This window comes from Varroa destructor, unplaced genomic scaffold (genome assembly GCF_002443255.2).
Source record: "Varroa destructor unplaced genomic scaffold, Vdes_3.0 BEIS01000002.1, whole genome shotgun sequence".
Taxonomy (NCBI): Eukaryota; Metazoa; Arthropoda; class Arachnida; order Mesostigmata; family Varroidae; genus Varroa; species Varroa destructor.
This window is the reverse complement of record NW_019211455.1, coordinates 59,205,557-59,221,421: the sequence shown is the minus strand read 5'-3', so window position 1 is coordinate 59,221,421 and position 15,865 is coordinate 59,205,557. Positions and strand designations below refer to the sequence as shown.

Genomic DNA, 15,865 nt, shown 5'->3' with positions numbered 1-15,865 from the left:
GGCCATTAAGAGTTTGAGAGAAGGTAAGCAGGCGGCATGCCGATGTCGCTGTTTCCAAAAAGCGATCTTCCTGCAACGGAAGGTATCGGCAACCAGTTGGATGGACGACTGGCTGTCAGCTGCAGTGAATCTCTCTGACCGCGAGAAACGTTAGGAAGAAGAGTCCGACATAAGGAGGCATCATGAATCTTAATTCGACGGACGGTCCAAGCCACTGAAATTCCACCACGCGTTCCAGCTATAGCAGGGAAGGCCGAACAGAGCACACAACTATACCAACCTGCCAGCCACACCGCTATTTGCGCTTCACTTGAAAATCATCGTCCGTAGACGCGTGCACTGGCCAGGCACAAAATTACTTGTTTATTTCTTCTTTCTGTCTATATAAGGTTCCGCCACTACCCTCCTTTAAACGCCGCTATTTCGATGTCTCTAAACCATAACAAAATAACTCGGTGATTGTTCAAGCGACGCTCCTTATATGAGCTTTAGCTTAATCGATTGTTTTGTTTGGCTACCTGCCAAACACCCGAGAGAATAAAACTTCATGATGATCAAACAACAAGGGGCACCTCATCAATCAGTCTACTTAATAGGGGTATGGAAGATCGAGCATCCATATACGTATGCCGATCAATAGCATATTAAGATTAGTACGCATATGCATTGCCTGAAGCGTATCATGCGAACAGGAAAATAAGCTAACGCTTGTTGTAATCGTATAGCAATTTCATGCCTATACAGTTAAGTTCATTCTTGGGATTTAGTAACTTAAGTAAGTCAGTCTTTTTGTCTATAGGCCGTAGAATCCAAAAGCTAGAAAATCTGCAACAAATTCTAATGGTTTTACTTTTATTTTTCAAAAAGTAATAATATTTTTTACGAAATTGAAACAATGATATAGAATTGTACCTTTTTGATTACACCTTTATCAGAGCCCAATACTTTCCCCTTCTTAAATATGGTTGCATTCATATTCTAATTAGTGGGTTAAGGTTGGTAATCATATATGTGCAGGTAAGATTTTTCAATATTTGATAATAAAAGATCTAATAACCGTTTTGACCTGAACCTTGATTTCTCGCTATGATTAACAGCGGAATATATTAACTTACTTAAATACACCAACAGCACTGGCCAGTATTCAATGTGAACTTGTTTAGCTAGATAAGACTGTAATGTATTGAAAATGGTCGTCAACATGTGGCTTTAAGGGGCTTCAGCAATGCGGAATAAAATATATTTACCAGATTCGAAGGCTAATTGAATTCGAATCATCGGAGAAACCAATTCCACAGCATGTATAAAGTCCGAAAACTAATTATACGATTGTGATGCACTCGTCTATGTAAGCGGTTTGCTTAAGTAGATCCAATAAAATATTAATTTGTTTTATCAGCTTTTCATGGCTTTTAGTTTTTGCATAACGTGTATGTCATTATAATTGACAATCTACTCATGTACGTAATTTTTTTAACCATTACTTCTCCATAGCTTAAGTATACTAGCATTATCGCAGCTGTTTTCTGTATCTGAACTATATTGCCTTATATGCTTTTCTTTTAGGACAAATTTCCCGCAAAAACATACTCAGTTAAGGAAATCTTTTCACGAAAAACCGCATAATTTCACACACTTCATTTTCCTCAGCCTTTTGTTTCAGCTATGTTTTTTGCACACTGTTTAGACTTATTTAGAACATCGTTCGATATTCATTTGTTGGGTTGGACTTTCGTTTCATTGGATTGGTCCATCAATGTCCTCTACCGTCTTAGCTTCATCATGACAAAAAAGGTTTCATGATAAAAGTGAAATTTGGTAATTAATCTACGTCCGTATATGCAATATATTGCATCAAGATATACGATGTATAGCATCTACAGAATATTGGACCACACTCAGGGCTTCCACCAACAGAGCAACGTTTCTAGATGAGTAAAGTGTAGCGTTATCTGTTCCAGGTATTCCAACGATAACTACACTTGCAACCATAGCATGACGATGAAAAATAATATAATTTATTGTTTATAGGTACTTACGCGTCATATTTGGTAACACTGAACAATTTTTAAATTTCTGGACTGTGTTTAGATGTTATTGTTGCAAATGAGGTCGGAGTGCAGGAAAAAGTAAACTCCAAATCCCACGTAGGCAAGAAATTGAAAAAGACCACATAAGCTATTTGCGTGCCAAGGATAACATTAATTTGCCACTACGCCATGACATTCTAAATCGTAGAAAGTTGTAATAGCACTGACCGTGTTTTATTATCTCTGAACATTTATTCCAAGAAGAAAATGTATGAATAATAGGTTGCAGGTTTTATTGTGAGCTTGTTTGGTTCAAGACGCTCCAATTGTTTATAACAATGCATTGAGGAACTCTTTTTTCGAATTTAGGTGTTGTATACCATTCAAAGCGAATTGCATAGATTAAAACCCATCAATAGTTGTTAACGCCAAATGCGAGGAGCTGGACGTTAACCTGAGTAATTCTAAAATAAATTTAATGCATTGCCAGTTTCTATGCGAAGATTGTAATCACCACCTTTGAATAGCTGAGAGCAGTGTGTACTATCGAATAAATACAATAAAGGAATTTAAGGGTAATCGATTAGATACTGCCGTATTTTCCTTATACAAGATTGGTGTTAAAGGCACTGCGGCAGTAGCTTATCGATGAACGGACATACATCATTGAGTTTCGCTTGAAAATATTCAGTCACCGAATGATATCTGGTGATCGCATCTCAGTGTGAAATCGACACTCTTAGAGACAGCACAGGAAACATTTAGCAATAACTAGCTGACAGGACTATCAGTAAATGAGCAATGCAGAATTTGCAAGGCTGTGTTGTAAGTGTGTAGAAAGTCAATGCCATCTCTATATTGCGGTCTTGCTATTTGTACCTGTTATAGTCAGTCAAATTAATTGCAACGAGTGAAGGATGGCTGGTCCGAGGGAGGTAATATATCTGGCAAATTCTCTGCTATGAAAACGTTTCGAGAGGTTCCCTCAAGATATGGCAAGCAAAAGCAGAAGCTGGTGACAGTAAATAGTTTGCAATATCTTCAGAAATTTCCCACAGCTGCTTCATGTTTTCCAGCAGGCAAAAGGCAAGCCTTACCGGAATATTCGAGCGTGTACAATAAAATAAATAAAAGCATAAAACTAAAATCGTTCATCCTGATGATAATAATATGAATAATATCGATGAGATGAGAGTGTACTAAACATAGAATAGTGAGCCTACATGGTACAAGGTTCGCTTAACGCATTAAGGATACTAAGGCTATTCATGTCAGAAACAAAGTTCTACAGGCCACTACTTATTTCGTTCTAAGACGTCAATCATTCAACAAAGCTAGGAGCAAAATGCTAGTTTACCAAGAGAGGATTGTGCTCAAGACCGAGGAAGCGATACTTTATAATAATTTACTGCCAAACTAAATATAATAACTCGCGTATAATAAACTTCATACAAGTATTAGTTGGTACGGTAGACTTCTTGCTCACGAACATGGTCTCAGACGAAAAAATAGGCTCAAGCAGTTAACTAGGTTTACCAGCATTTACTATGGAAATATTAAGTCTTAACGTTCCTACTGCGAATAAAGGATGAAGATATAGAACTTCGCGCCGAAGCGCGAAGTTTGCACACAGGTAAAATTATCGTATGTGATGATATGTACGATGCAAACATTTTTGCTTATTTAATAGCAAACCCCGTGCGTCAAAGACCATAGAACGCTCTCTTAATGGAATATAAAAGCATTAATTTCATCACTTACTTGATAAGCGCGCTATTTCGTAAACTGATTATGAACCAAAATGCTTCGTACAAAAGTTGAGACAATAAATAGACGTACGAAATAACAGCTAACCTGCAAAAACGATTTAGTTAAGTAATTCATATACCTATGATGACAACGCTTCTAATCTATTAGTCAACCCACTTAACATTCCTGCCAATAACAGGGTTCGTTCCGCAATTAACTACGTTATAAGGAGCGCACAAGTTACATTTGGACCGATAACTTATAAAGACAACACCACCTTGGTGTGTAAAGGCCTCCGGGCTGCGCGGCTCCGAGAGTTATTAAAATGACGGTAGGCAATAGATGTTCAGAGGCACCGGCTGCGGTAGCAGCGGCAGAAGAGCAGCTAAGTTCAGAAGCCAAAGAAGTGTAAATATGGAAGCTGCTTGAACATTGGGTATATAGCAGACGCATGCTGGTTCATAAAATGAAGAGACTAAAGTCAAAGCAAGTATTCCTTGAGAGTCGCGCCGCTTTGCTATCTAGACTAAGGTCACACACAGAAGGTAATCAAGAAAAGTCAGTGGATAGGGAGGCGACGAGGGTCGGCAAAAATTGAGGAACTCGAGAGCCCGCGGCGCCTGGCTATCAATATGTTTGATACCCCTGGCAAGCCGGTTCCTGCTGCTGGGGAACCCCTCTTGAAAACCGAAGTTTGTGCTGGTATTGGCCGTGGCGCTAATGCTAGCAATAGTACAATGGTCGAAAATGAAGAAGGGAAAGTTATGGTCGGTGGCCTATGCCCTCCTATGTAAGCCTCTACGGTCTACTTTTTTAGACATGCAGTCGTCTTCATGCTCCACTCACTTTCTTCGTGCTCGCTCTGTATTCTACTGCAGTACAACAGAGAAACGGACCTGCCGGCGTCGGTAACGGTTCTGTCTGCTAGAAATAATTAAGAGTTCTCGGCTTTAGTTCCGCGCTCCACTCGAAGCCCTGAGGCAAAGGCTTACGACAAGCCGATGACGAGGAAAAGGAGGGTAAAGAGATAGTAGAGAACAAAGAAGAGTTCGTTTCCTTGACTGAGCCGCTACCAAATCTCTGAGCATTGGCCCTGCAGCTCCTTCACCTTTCATTTGTGTGCGTGTCGGTTTATACTGAAAGCTTTAACCAACGCATGTAGTACGTCGAGGCCGCCTGAAGTGGAGAGAATAGCTAGCGTGCCTAAAGAATGAAAGAGGATAGGAGGTAAACAGAAGATCACGGTGAAACTAATGGGGAGAGTGAAATTGGAGCGGGGCTTGAATGGGGAACAATGGATTAGATTAGATTAGACAGCAGCACATGAACAGATGACTAACGGATCTGCCGAGAGAGAAAGAAAAAGGTCGTCCACCCTTTCAACTACTACAATCCATCCAAACGCCTCAAAGGCCTCAGGTTGGCCCTTCGAGTATTCTATGAAGGCTCGAAGAATAAATTTACTTAAATTTCTCAATGAACACAAAGTTTAAAATAGCAAAGGGAATTAGGTCAGAGTTACACGGGAAAACTATTTTTAAATAGTGAAGCAGATTCTCTGATAGTTTATAGAGATAAAAATAGCTACCAGGGACATTAGATAGAACAAACATGCATATGTCTATGTGTGCTCTAGTTTAGTGATGTGCTGTTTATTGTAAGAAGCGTTCATTAAAAAGAGTCAATTATGATTTTATCCATTAAAAATGGATGTGCGCTCCGACCACATCTACGCTCAGAAACGGGAATGACTTTAAGAAATGGGTGCAATACACAAAGCCAATTTTAGAAATAGATGAACGCCTTGAAATAACTCGTCATAGGCACTATTATTAGTACAGAAACAGTTCCAGTTTAGATTATAAGTAAAAGCTTCAGACTCAGAAAACTTAAAAAATGTATTCTGTCCTATTATGTACGCATTCGTAATGTAATGGAGTGTTCTTTTCTTTAAAACCAGCTCATCAAAAGAGCCCTTCTATAATAGAATAAAAATCTTGCAGTGCAAGAAAATGCAAAATGATTTTATCACGATTTTATGTGCAGCCCTAAGAACCCGACATCCTAAAGCACTGGCATAAAAGAATTAACCCTAGCGCATATTACGCCTTTACAGATCATCTAAGCGTTCAGAAAGTTGATGCGAGCCGTCTCACAATGCATCGGTTCACTTCGGTATATGAAAAGAGTAACGAAAGAATTAATAGAGCAACGCATTTAACACAACATAATTCGAAAGCTAATCCTCTACAACAACTTTGTCGTCTAAGACACTTACATTTAACTCTATTTATGTTTATGCTCTTAGAAACTGAGCGTTGAACCAGCTTTAGAAGTATTTGTATCATGTACTCGTTTGAATTGGCGCATAGCTGCTACAAACAAACTATTAATAAAGCGAATTTGTTTTCCAACAAGGAATTGCTTTGTGGATCTTAGTGGAAGAACTTAAACACGTAGATAAACCAAAATATATCGTTATACTATTCCATTTGCTAGCACATGCACGGAAGAGCTTTCTGCCAGTTCGGACCTACTTATGACAGTACACCTTGGTAATAGTAATCACTGTAGTAACTGTGCGCCGCTTTGTTGTTTTGTTCTTGTAGCAATCAGGTGGGCCGTAACTTTTCTTGCATTTATGATAGAAAACAGGCGATTCCATAATGTGTTCGAAAAGGAATGCGAAACAGATAAGCATCTGTGACTATATTATAAACATGCTATTCAACTGGTAGGTGAAGGCACATTTCCTTTTCTAGAGAAAAGCATTTTATTGGTGTTTTTATGCTCGCGAAAATGATTTGACCGCTGTAGCTGCTTGCAACTCCATAGGACTTGTTGACGCAGCATATTCTCCAACTAGACTACAGAGACCTAATGGCTCGTTAGCCTTCGTAATATACCATGGATGTATACATAATATAGTGTTAACGCGTTTCTTCAATTTGTAAAGCGATCGACTCTAAATCGTGTACAGTAAAAGTGGGTTAATTTATCTAAGTGTTTCCCTTTGTGAACCAATGTTCGGCTCAAAACGACTGGTAACAGTTTTTTTAATTTTACAAAATTAATCTTTAATTAGTCAGCCGATTCACCGGTAGGCTTTGGAACAGCCTTCGCTCCACTTGACATAAATCAGATTTCGGTGCTTCAGACGCGTGCTAATCTCACAATTAAACGGTCTATGATTAGCTGAATAGGGTCGACTGTTTGACGAGCGGAGAAATTAGCAGCTGTAGACTTTTAAAAACGTTCGTAATGTGATTGTTTCCCTTTGTCATGATACATGTCACTGACAAAAAAATCCACAGTTGCTTTCTTAAACGCTTTTAGAAAACATCGTTTACTAACAGAGGCTGTTAGCCCAATTCAGTGTTCCTATAATTCGACAATACTACAAATATACCATCTCATCAATGAAATAATCACCAACATTTAGCGAAACCGTTATTGAAGTATTGCACTAAGGATCATCTTTAGATATTTTGTCTTTAGATAAAATGTATTGCTACTTATTATCTTGCTATGAGATATTTTTTATTAGATACATGTGTACAAAGCACTTGTATTCGAAGACTATCAAATATGTAGCATCTATTGTTCACGTAGCTGATCTATAGGTTCTTTCCATATCTTGCTGACCTCTTCATTGTGATCTCTCTCTATGCTGCTGATATAATTTGTAATTTAATCGATGACAGCTAAGTACAATGAATACACGTTCCGGTGCACGCGGTATACGGTATATGGCGTAGTGTTTGCGTTAGAGAATGTTATAGTTAGAAAGTGTTTGCGCGCCATCTGTCTTGGTGAGAAGAAAGGAAACATGAATAAATGACATTTTGGTGAAATCCCTGATGGGCAACCGCACCTCTAACAGCAACCGGAATCGAAATACGCGGTTAATTAAGATGAATCTGCAGAGTTACTGCCACCGCTGGACTCTCAGAAGTCGGCCAATGTTGTAAGTTAGCGCAAGCAGAAAAATTTCTAAACAAGATCTCAAATGAATTTCAAAGTCATCATTGTTTTGGCTTAGATAATTATTTTCTTGAAACAGGGGTACTTGTTATTTGATCATATATTGTTCATTCAAAATCTTGATACACCGCGCCTTCAAGTTATGGTAAGCGATCGAATAACCAGGCTTACCTACTATGAAAGTAGAATAAACTCGAAAAATGACTGTTATGAGAGAATCAACGACTGGTCAGTAGACTTATATAGAAGCAAACAAATCCGTTCCGTTTTTAGCTCTGTTGTCAAGTTGTTTAACTTTGGCCAGCCCAAGTTATTAATATAAAAAATATACATTTGGCTCCTTTTACTCTTCAAACTTAGCGCATCGACTTAGAAAATAGATACTTATGTATATAAAAGATATACTTTGAGGCGGATGTTATTTATTCAATTCAATCAAAGCAACTCAAGCATGCGTAAAAATATTTTAAACGAAGAATAAAGAGTCAAACATTCGGACTACCTCAAATTAAAATGCATGAATCTAATTTACAACTAATGTTGTGTGCCAATGGCTTCTTTCTTTCCTTCATATTAAGATTTGCTCGCAACAAGATATATTCACTAAAGTTTATGTACTTTACAAATTTAGTCTTGTTGGACCGTACAGCTAGGAAGTAACGCAAACCTTTTGACATACATATTTGTATATATACTTGAAAATCATCTTCAATAAATAGGTCTAATTCCCCGGCTGCACGTGCTTGTCTGTTTAAAAGTTCCGTTGGTCTTGTAAAAGTGTGTAGGAAGACGATGGACGACCAAGTCTGAGCCAGAGTACGCCGGGTAGGGTCGCATGTTATTTTAAATGCTCTTTAATTCTCTACACTTAGGAACGAGTTGAGTAAGTTTCCTATAGAATGTTATTATACTTTTTTATTTTTTTTGAAGACACATTGTCGGACCGTTAATACACATGGACGGGTGGTAATTAACTAAATCGTCTAGCTAACTGTAGATATCTGTCATCACTTTCTATATACGAGTATACATCCTCCGCAAAAAATATACAGGTTACAAGCTAATATGCATGTGATTGAGAGCGTACAAAGATGAACTAGATGTATTTTTAATTATTATTACTAAATCTTTATCAGATATTTAACCTGCAAGTATTTTTGAAAAGTATCGTTAATATCTACAAACTAAATTGAACCAAACCACGTAATGTTTTCCAGCAGAAAAAAAGTTCTTACTTTACGTAAATGCAGCGAAAGGCATAGTTATAGAACTAATATAATAGGTATACTGTGGGTAGTCTTCTTTTAGGTCATAGGCTGTAAGAGAGAATTGGGACGTAAACGACACATGACATGTTCAGTAGAGAATACACACTACAACAGCCTTTGGTTGATGGTTCACTTTCGGTCGATCTAGTCTAGCAGAGCAGATAGCACTGGAAAACGTGAACATAGGCGCCAATGGATTTCGTCACAAACTTCCAAGGCTATGCCGCTTTGCTGACGCAAGGGTCGTCAAATACATTTTAGAGGAAGGGCAAAGTTTGCTGTAATAGAAACATTCTTTCTTTCAAAATTATACGAGTTATCCAATGGTATATATATTTATCTGTTGTGATATGGTACCATGTAGTTTTCTTTCGAGACACAGTATAGTTCATATTCACAATAGATTAGGGCGATAACTGTGTAGCACTGCTCTGATAATCAAGATTAACGTGCAATGCTGTCGTTCAAAGAACCTTACTGTAAACAGACGGATTTTATTTCAGCTGCTCTAAAGAACGTTAGAGCGCCCTAGTGAGAATGCCGAAGCGGTTTGATGCCCCCGACTGGCTGACTATCTACAGTGTATTATTAAATTGCTACACCGTACTGTTGCAATTTTAAATAGTCTAGCAAGACGCCCAGTGTAAGTAGCATTACCGATTTTTTTTTACTTTAGAGAAGAATAATACTATTACATTAGTAGAGGTAATATCATATCATTACTAAACTAAAATTATTTTAAAAGTAATTGTGCTGTTGACTGAATGAAGAGAATGGAAAATACCATTGTCTCGTCGTATTTGCATGAAACTGCTTCAGAAATTGAAGAACTTCGCGGACTTTGCCCTAAGGAACTATGCATAGCACTCCACTTCGCTTTAATATGCTTAATGTTGAAAATGCGTATCTTTGTTGAAAATAAAGAAGAAAACAAGCCATTTTTTGCTATTCTCGCCACATACAAACGAACTTCCTCGAATCCAGACGGTGGCATTTCCTGTGATATTGTCTAGAGAGAAAACGGGAAAAGTTCTTGGAGGAGAATAAAGAGCCGAATACTGCTGTGCATTCCCTTCGACGGCATTTTACAAAATTTCCCCGATAACAGCGTGTTTTGGGCTCAAAAGAAAAACAACAATGGGTAGAAGAGGGGTTAAGGATTTGGTTTGTGCAATTTTTGTGTAACTTTCGTGTAAATAAGCATACTTCTATATATTAACATAAGCCACTTGTTTCCATGAGATCTAAACAAATGTCGACACCATTACAGACGATCTCTCTGTGACGCCAACGATATAAACGCAAGTCAAAGTAGTAAACTAGGTTCTATGCTAACACTTTCGCCTCTGGCTGCATGTACTCGATGTTAAGAATCTTAACTTACAACCTGGATTTGGTTCAAAGCTTGATTAGCGAATAAGTCCTAGTTTGATACTCGAGCCCACCGAATTATTGAAGTTCTCAGTTACTCACCGCCAATGCAGTAATCTTATTAAACATATAAAATAGTAAACCGGTGAAACTATATAAAAACTAAATATTGCGTTACGAACCCTATCCAAGAAAAAAGACGCTTTAAGCACTTCAATAAATAAGTTCGGCATTTCTAATAATACGAATTTTCGTTGTACGCTATGAACGTGTGTGAATTCCAACCTCAAAATGAATCGGCATTGTTTAAGTTTAGAATTTACTACGCATTTATCTATTCCTACTTTATTCTTTCAGTGAGCGTTACGCCTAAATTCTATTTTTTTTTCATTTCATAACTCGTTTGCCTGGCCTGCTGAGACGACAACTGAGCCGAATTGCCGCGCAGTGTACAGCACGCAAGTGATGGCTCTAACAAGTAAGGCTAAATGGCTGTAATTTAGTATTCTTCAGTAAAAATTATTTTCTGGTAAAACTCCGCAAATATTAGCTAGATTGCTTGCTAAATAAAAGACTTTGGTTTATTTGTGTTGAGAGGAATACAACTGTATCGTACGAACGCATGAAGTTAGAATTAGATATAGGCGTTTCCGGTCAAAGAGACCTTGCAGCGGTTCTACTGAAGTGCATGACGATACATAATATCCTGGGCGTATCGCAACACATATTATGCAGATACACGTAACCTCTGATAATTGAAAACCCACCGTTCCACGTAGTATATGATAAAACCCATGTACTGCAAACCGTATAACTAAATGCCGGTTCATTCTATGCGGCTCTTTTCAAGCTTCGTTAGTTATGGACCTCGCATTATTTTTTTTCCTTTTTTTTCCATACGTTGATAAACCTCAAATAGGCAAGAATAATGAGGAGTTGAATCTGCATCTCAGATTCTTTACACATAGTGGTGTATCACTTTGAAGGTACGCGTATCGGTTCTAAAGTGGACAATGTAGGCCCATGGTGCGCCTTAAAAACGGAAGTTTGACTCAATCAAATCTTTCGAGCTGTTTCGATGAGAGATGTTCCTAGACAACCGTGATTTCGTATGAAGCGACTGGGCCACTTTATTTTGAACCAGGCCAGCGACATGCGCAAGAAAATCGTTAGGGCGTACGTATTTCCACAGTCGCGACCATAGTTCGCCGCAGTCTACGAAGGTTTGTTTGTTTGCGGGTAAAATGACTCCCAGGTACTTGAAGCTATTCACGTAATTAAAACATCTAGAAAGCAGCGCAAAGGCCTTTACGGCAGAACTTCATGTTCTCTGTTCCGTCCATGTTGATGATGAATCTAACCTTTTCCATATAACATGACAGCCTGGCAGAAGCTTGGTATAGATAACACAGGCTTTTTTGAAAAATCACAAAATCGGCGCACAGCAACGTTTCTCTCCGTTCTGCCAAATTCTAAACACGGAGTGGCAGGTTATTATCAAGTGTGATGCCAGTTGATTGGGCGGAAAGTTTTAGCTGGGCCACTCCAGCATCCTTAATCAGCGAGCTTTCCTATACTCTCGCTTTGGTCAAATGCAGCATAATCTGTAAGACTTTCCATTTTGCAAATTTCACTAGAATTTCGTTTCTAAAAACCGTGCAAAATGCCGACTAAAAACATCAAATTTTAGCGAAAAACCTCGTTTCGGCTTACGATAAGTACAATGTACTTCCTGAAGCAGCATGTCGTATGTCATAAAGATAGAACTTGTAACGTGTAAACGCAAAACATATGCCGTTCAGTTGGAATACATGAATTAACTTCAAAGTCTCATTAGCCAGCATGTAACAGGTGAGCCAGAAGCTTGTTGAATCTGCTTTTCTATGAAGATAGATCAAGCAGGTTGCCCTTTCTATTAAATATGACACTCCGAAAGACGTCGTTCTAACTTGTTGATAGCTGGCCATACTGTATTTGTCCAAGCATTTCTCCCGCAAAAAAAACCATGCCAGACGCGGTTTTTAAGTACTTATTGCGAATTAGGGTTCAGTCCAGCGACCTTTTTTGATTGTAGTTGGTCCAGAAAGGTACGGGCAGCCCCATAACCGGTTAACGCTTGGTCAATTCGCATGTCTAAGGTAGTGCTGTAGCGGCCAGTTTGCAACTCGTATTGAACCGCGAGTGTTGTCCCTACGGCAGCATTATTTGCTTGCCTAAGTACAGTTATAATTGGTCTATTGTTCAGGTTTAAAGTCATTGTGTATTAGACGAGAAATGGATAATACGGCGAATGATACGATTTTATCACTTTTGGCTCGTCATTTTAATTCATAAAATAAAGCAAGCATGAAGAAAATACCTTAGCCCTATTATTGTCTTTATCAGCCGCCCCTTTTATTCAACGCACTATATGCAATTAAAAATTTGCAATACACCATTTTAATGTTACAACATCTGACTTATAACTTTTATAACTTGCTGTAATCCTGTGGTCACTTTTGATACTACAGCGATGGGTCCAATAAGCCAGAACATAGCAATGAGAATCGTTTGACACGTTAACGAGTACCAGGATACGTGGTAGCTGGCTTTACGCCATCACTTTAGACCGAACTATTAAGACGGCCTGGTTCAGTTGACTCTGTCAGTACAAAAAGGACGGCGGATGGGGGGCAGGAGTAATTAAGTCGCGATGACGTAGACACTTAATACAATACATCTGCGCTTGCTACAACGACGGTTTGTCGAGTTCACAGAATTAATTTGTTTTTGCTCTTCCACTCTCAGATTACCGGAAGCCCTAGGTAAGTATTTTCCTAACATCCCAAACATATTCCTCCTACTTTAGTCATTTATCCGCCTCTGCTGGTATTCACTTAACACGAGGAAGCCAGATGCGATAATGCAGCGACGACTAGACTTCACCAAACCGACCCAACATTGTGTGCGATGTCCAGGTCCCACAGCAGAGATCATCATTAACAGCGGCGCAATGGTCGTTGATGAGAGAGACGTGCCCGCTCACTTAGTCGCAAATGCATAAAGCAGCCGAGGCAGAGGCAGATGGCACTTAAAATGGACAACAACGGGAAACCACGCGAGAAGCTCGAACGAGTCATACGACAGCACCAAAAACCCAGTTCTGCGTCTGTGGCCATCCGAATATTGTTCATCTAAGCGATGCTGTCAGAAGCGACCTAGATGAAGGTCGGGGGGCTCAATCAACGGCTGTCATTCGCCCTGCTCAAATTAGCACACACCCAACAAAGAAGTGAGAGTGAAACAAGGACATTCTTACAACGAACCTAACATGTTATTGTTGGTATCATGCCGTGCAGCTTGTAAAGGAAAAAGAACCCAATGCTGCTCATTTTTAGAAAATCAAAAGAGGTTCATGTTAACGCTTTACCATTCTTAAGAGATATAAGAAACTTAAAAGGTAGAACAAACAAAATAGCGATCATAAGATGAAAAAAACCTGAGTAAAATTAATTGAAATTAAAATGATCGCTAGCTTAATGCATGATTGTAAATGTCATTGATGATATTTAATCTTGCTATGCATAGCTTATAACTTCCTAACTGTCAGTTGCCTCCTCTTTCGTGAAATATGTTGGCATTGTATTGATCTTTATTTTCAAGTTGGATTCTCTGCGAATAAATTTCTTAACGGTTGAAGATTTGAATAGTTACATCCCAAAATGGTCCGTGCGTCTTATTTTCAGAATATATTGTAGTGACTCAACGGTATAACTGTGAAGACAATAAATCGATAATGGCACTTAGATCCTGGCGTATTGAGAAATTTTCAGAGTCATACGTTTTAAAAACAATTTGTAAATATGTGAGAATTCACAAAAAGGGGCAGTACATGGCTTATCATTATGGCGCTAAACTTCTAATATGTCTTTGAGTGTTTGAGAAATTCTAAATACTATTAGACGTTCATATGCTTATTGAAAAATTTAGTTATAAACAAGATTTGTTGTGTAACACAGTTATGGCTTTTCTTATAATCTTCGTTATTAAAATAATGACATCTCGAGGAAAAGCTTATTTACTGTCAAATATTTTAAGTCTACAGTATTCTCTCTCTCATTTTATCTTTTGATTTAATAGTCATTGTTATCGGGAACTGATACAGATGAAAAACATAAAAAGTTATTTTCCATAATACTTCTGCATGATCACTTTGTCATCTTTCACTTATTTGAAATTTCAGAGCTTGAAAGCTGTTACAAATAATAATGGCCTTACGGTTGTAGTAATACTTCAGTAGAAGTACACATCTATATGACAGGCGTTTTTTCGTGCAAGGATAGCCTTATCTTGTACGCTATTATTTATTTTTGTTCTGAATATTCACTTCTACTATTTTGATCCTTGATTCGTTGTTTTTTTGCTGAAAGCGACATTTCACGCGACGGTTCTTTTTCGCATCTTGTAGAAAAAGACTGTCAAGCCTAATTTGATCTATAGGGAACTGTAGCACTCGTTGATCTAGCGATCAACGCTTTTCCACGAAAACGATGTTCATATGGTCCTATTTTTAGATAGATCCAATTCATATTACTTTAGCGCTTACTTGGGGTTTCGTGTTGTTCGTAAAAAGCACAATAAAATATGTAGTTTTATGTTTTTGTAGTCATTGTCTGTTAATTTAGGTGTGTTCAGTTTATAGTATCTAATGCATTTACTAGCCTCAAACTAATGGTTAATTTTAGTACAGAAAGGTAGAAGTTGCACTGTGGAGTAAAATATCGACTAAAATCAAATCTATTGTCAACTACAAATCAGAGTGTCATCTCTTTTAGCCGATGCACAACAGCGTTTTCTTGTGTCTATGGTACATCTTAAAGACCTATTAAAAACACCGAGAATTATTTCGCATTGCATCGGATCTCTTAAGAGTTAATTTCATTTCGGAAATCATTTTAAACATAAAAACATGTTTTTAAGTGTTTGCAATACCATAATAGTTAATAACCTTCTCTTTATCTTAAATAGCTCTATGATCACGTTGGTGTTAATCGATCTGATTCACCAATCATCGCCAATAAGCTGAGGTCATTGTGGTGGGGAACGCTCTTTATCGATTTTAGGCAGCTCTCTATTCCTCTAGATAGGTCGGATTCGCAGCAAGCTATTCTAATTACCTCTTACAAGAATGATGCTTGATTGTAGTCGTGAGAAGATGGACAAGTGCAATATAATTGTTTTTGTACAAACACGTTAACTATACTCGTGTGAGTAGTTAGTGACTGCCATGTACGGCATCAGTAAGCGATTGGAATAGAGATTCACTTACATGTTATAGAAGCCATTGAGCTTTGCTGAATCAATTGGTACAAACTTGTTAGCTACAAGGGAAGTTTGATTGGTAAGGGAACATTGTGTTTGAGCCCGCATATACCTTCTTGCTTTTCTTCAAAGTAAATTCACTTCAATCCCGACACGTTTTCT

The 15,865-nt window shown here is 38.2% G+C and overlaps 1 protein-coding gene and 1 long non-coding RNA gene across 2 annotated transcripts in view; one reads left to right on the top strand and one right to left on the bottom strand.

Annotated features, from left to right (window-relative positions):
- The window catches only part of LOC111244349 (glutamate receptor ionotropic, kainate 2-like), a 321,397-nt gene that overhangs the window by 273,152 nt on the left and 32,380 nt on the right, over positions 1-15,865 (bottom strand). The window lies entirely within an intron of this gene.
- Positions 9,681-15,046, top strand: LOC147758078 (uncharacterized). The gene is made up of 2 exons (XR_015321378.1): positions 9,681-10,880; positions 13,251-15,046. It is a non-coding gene; the product is annotated as an uncharacterized LOC147758078 (long non-coding RNA).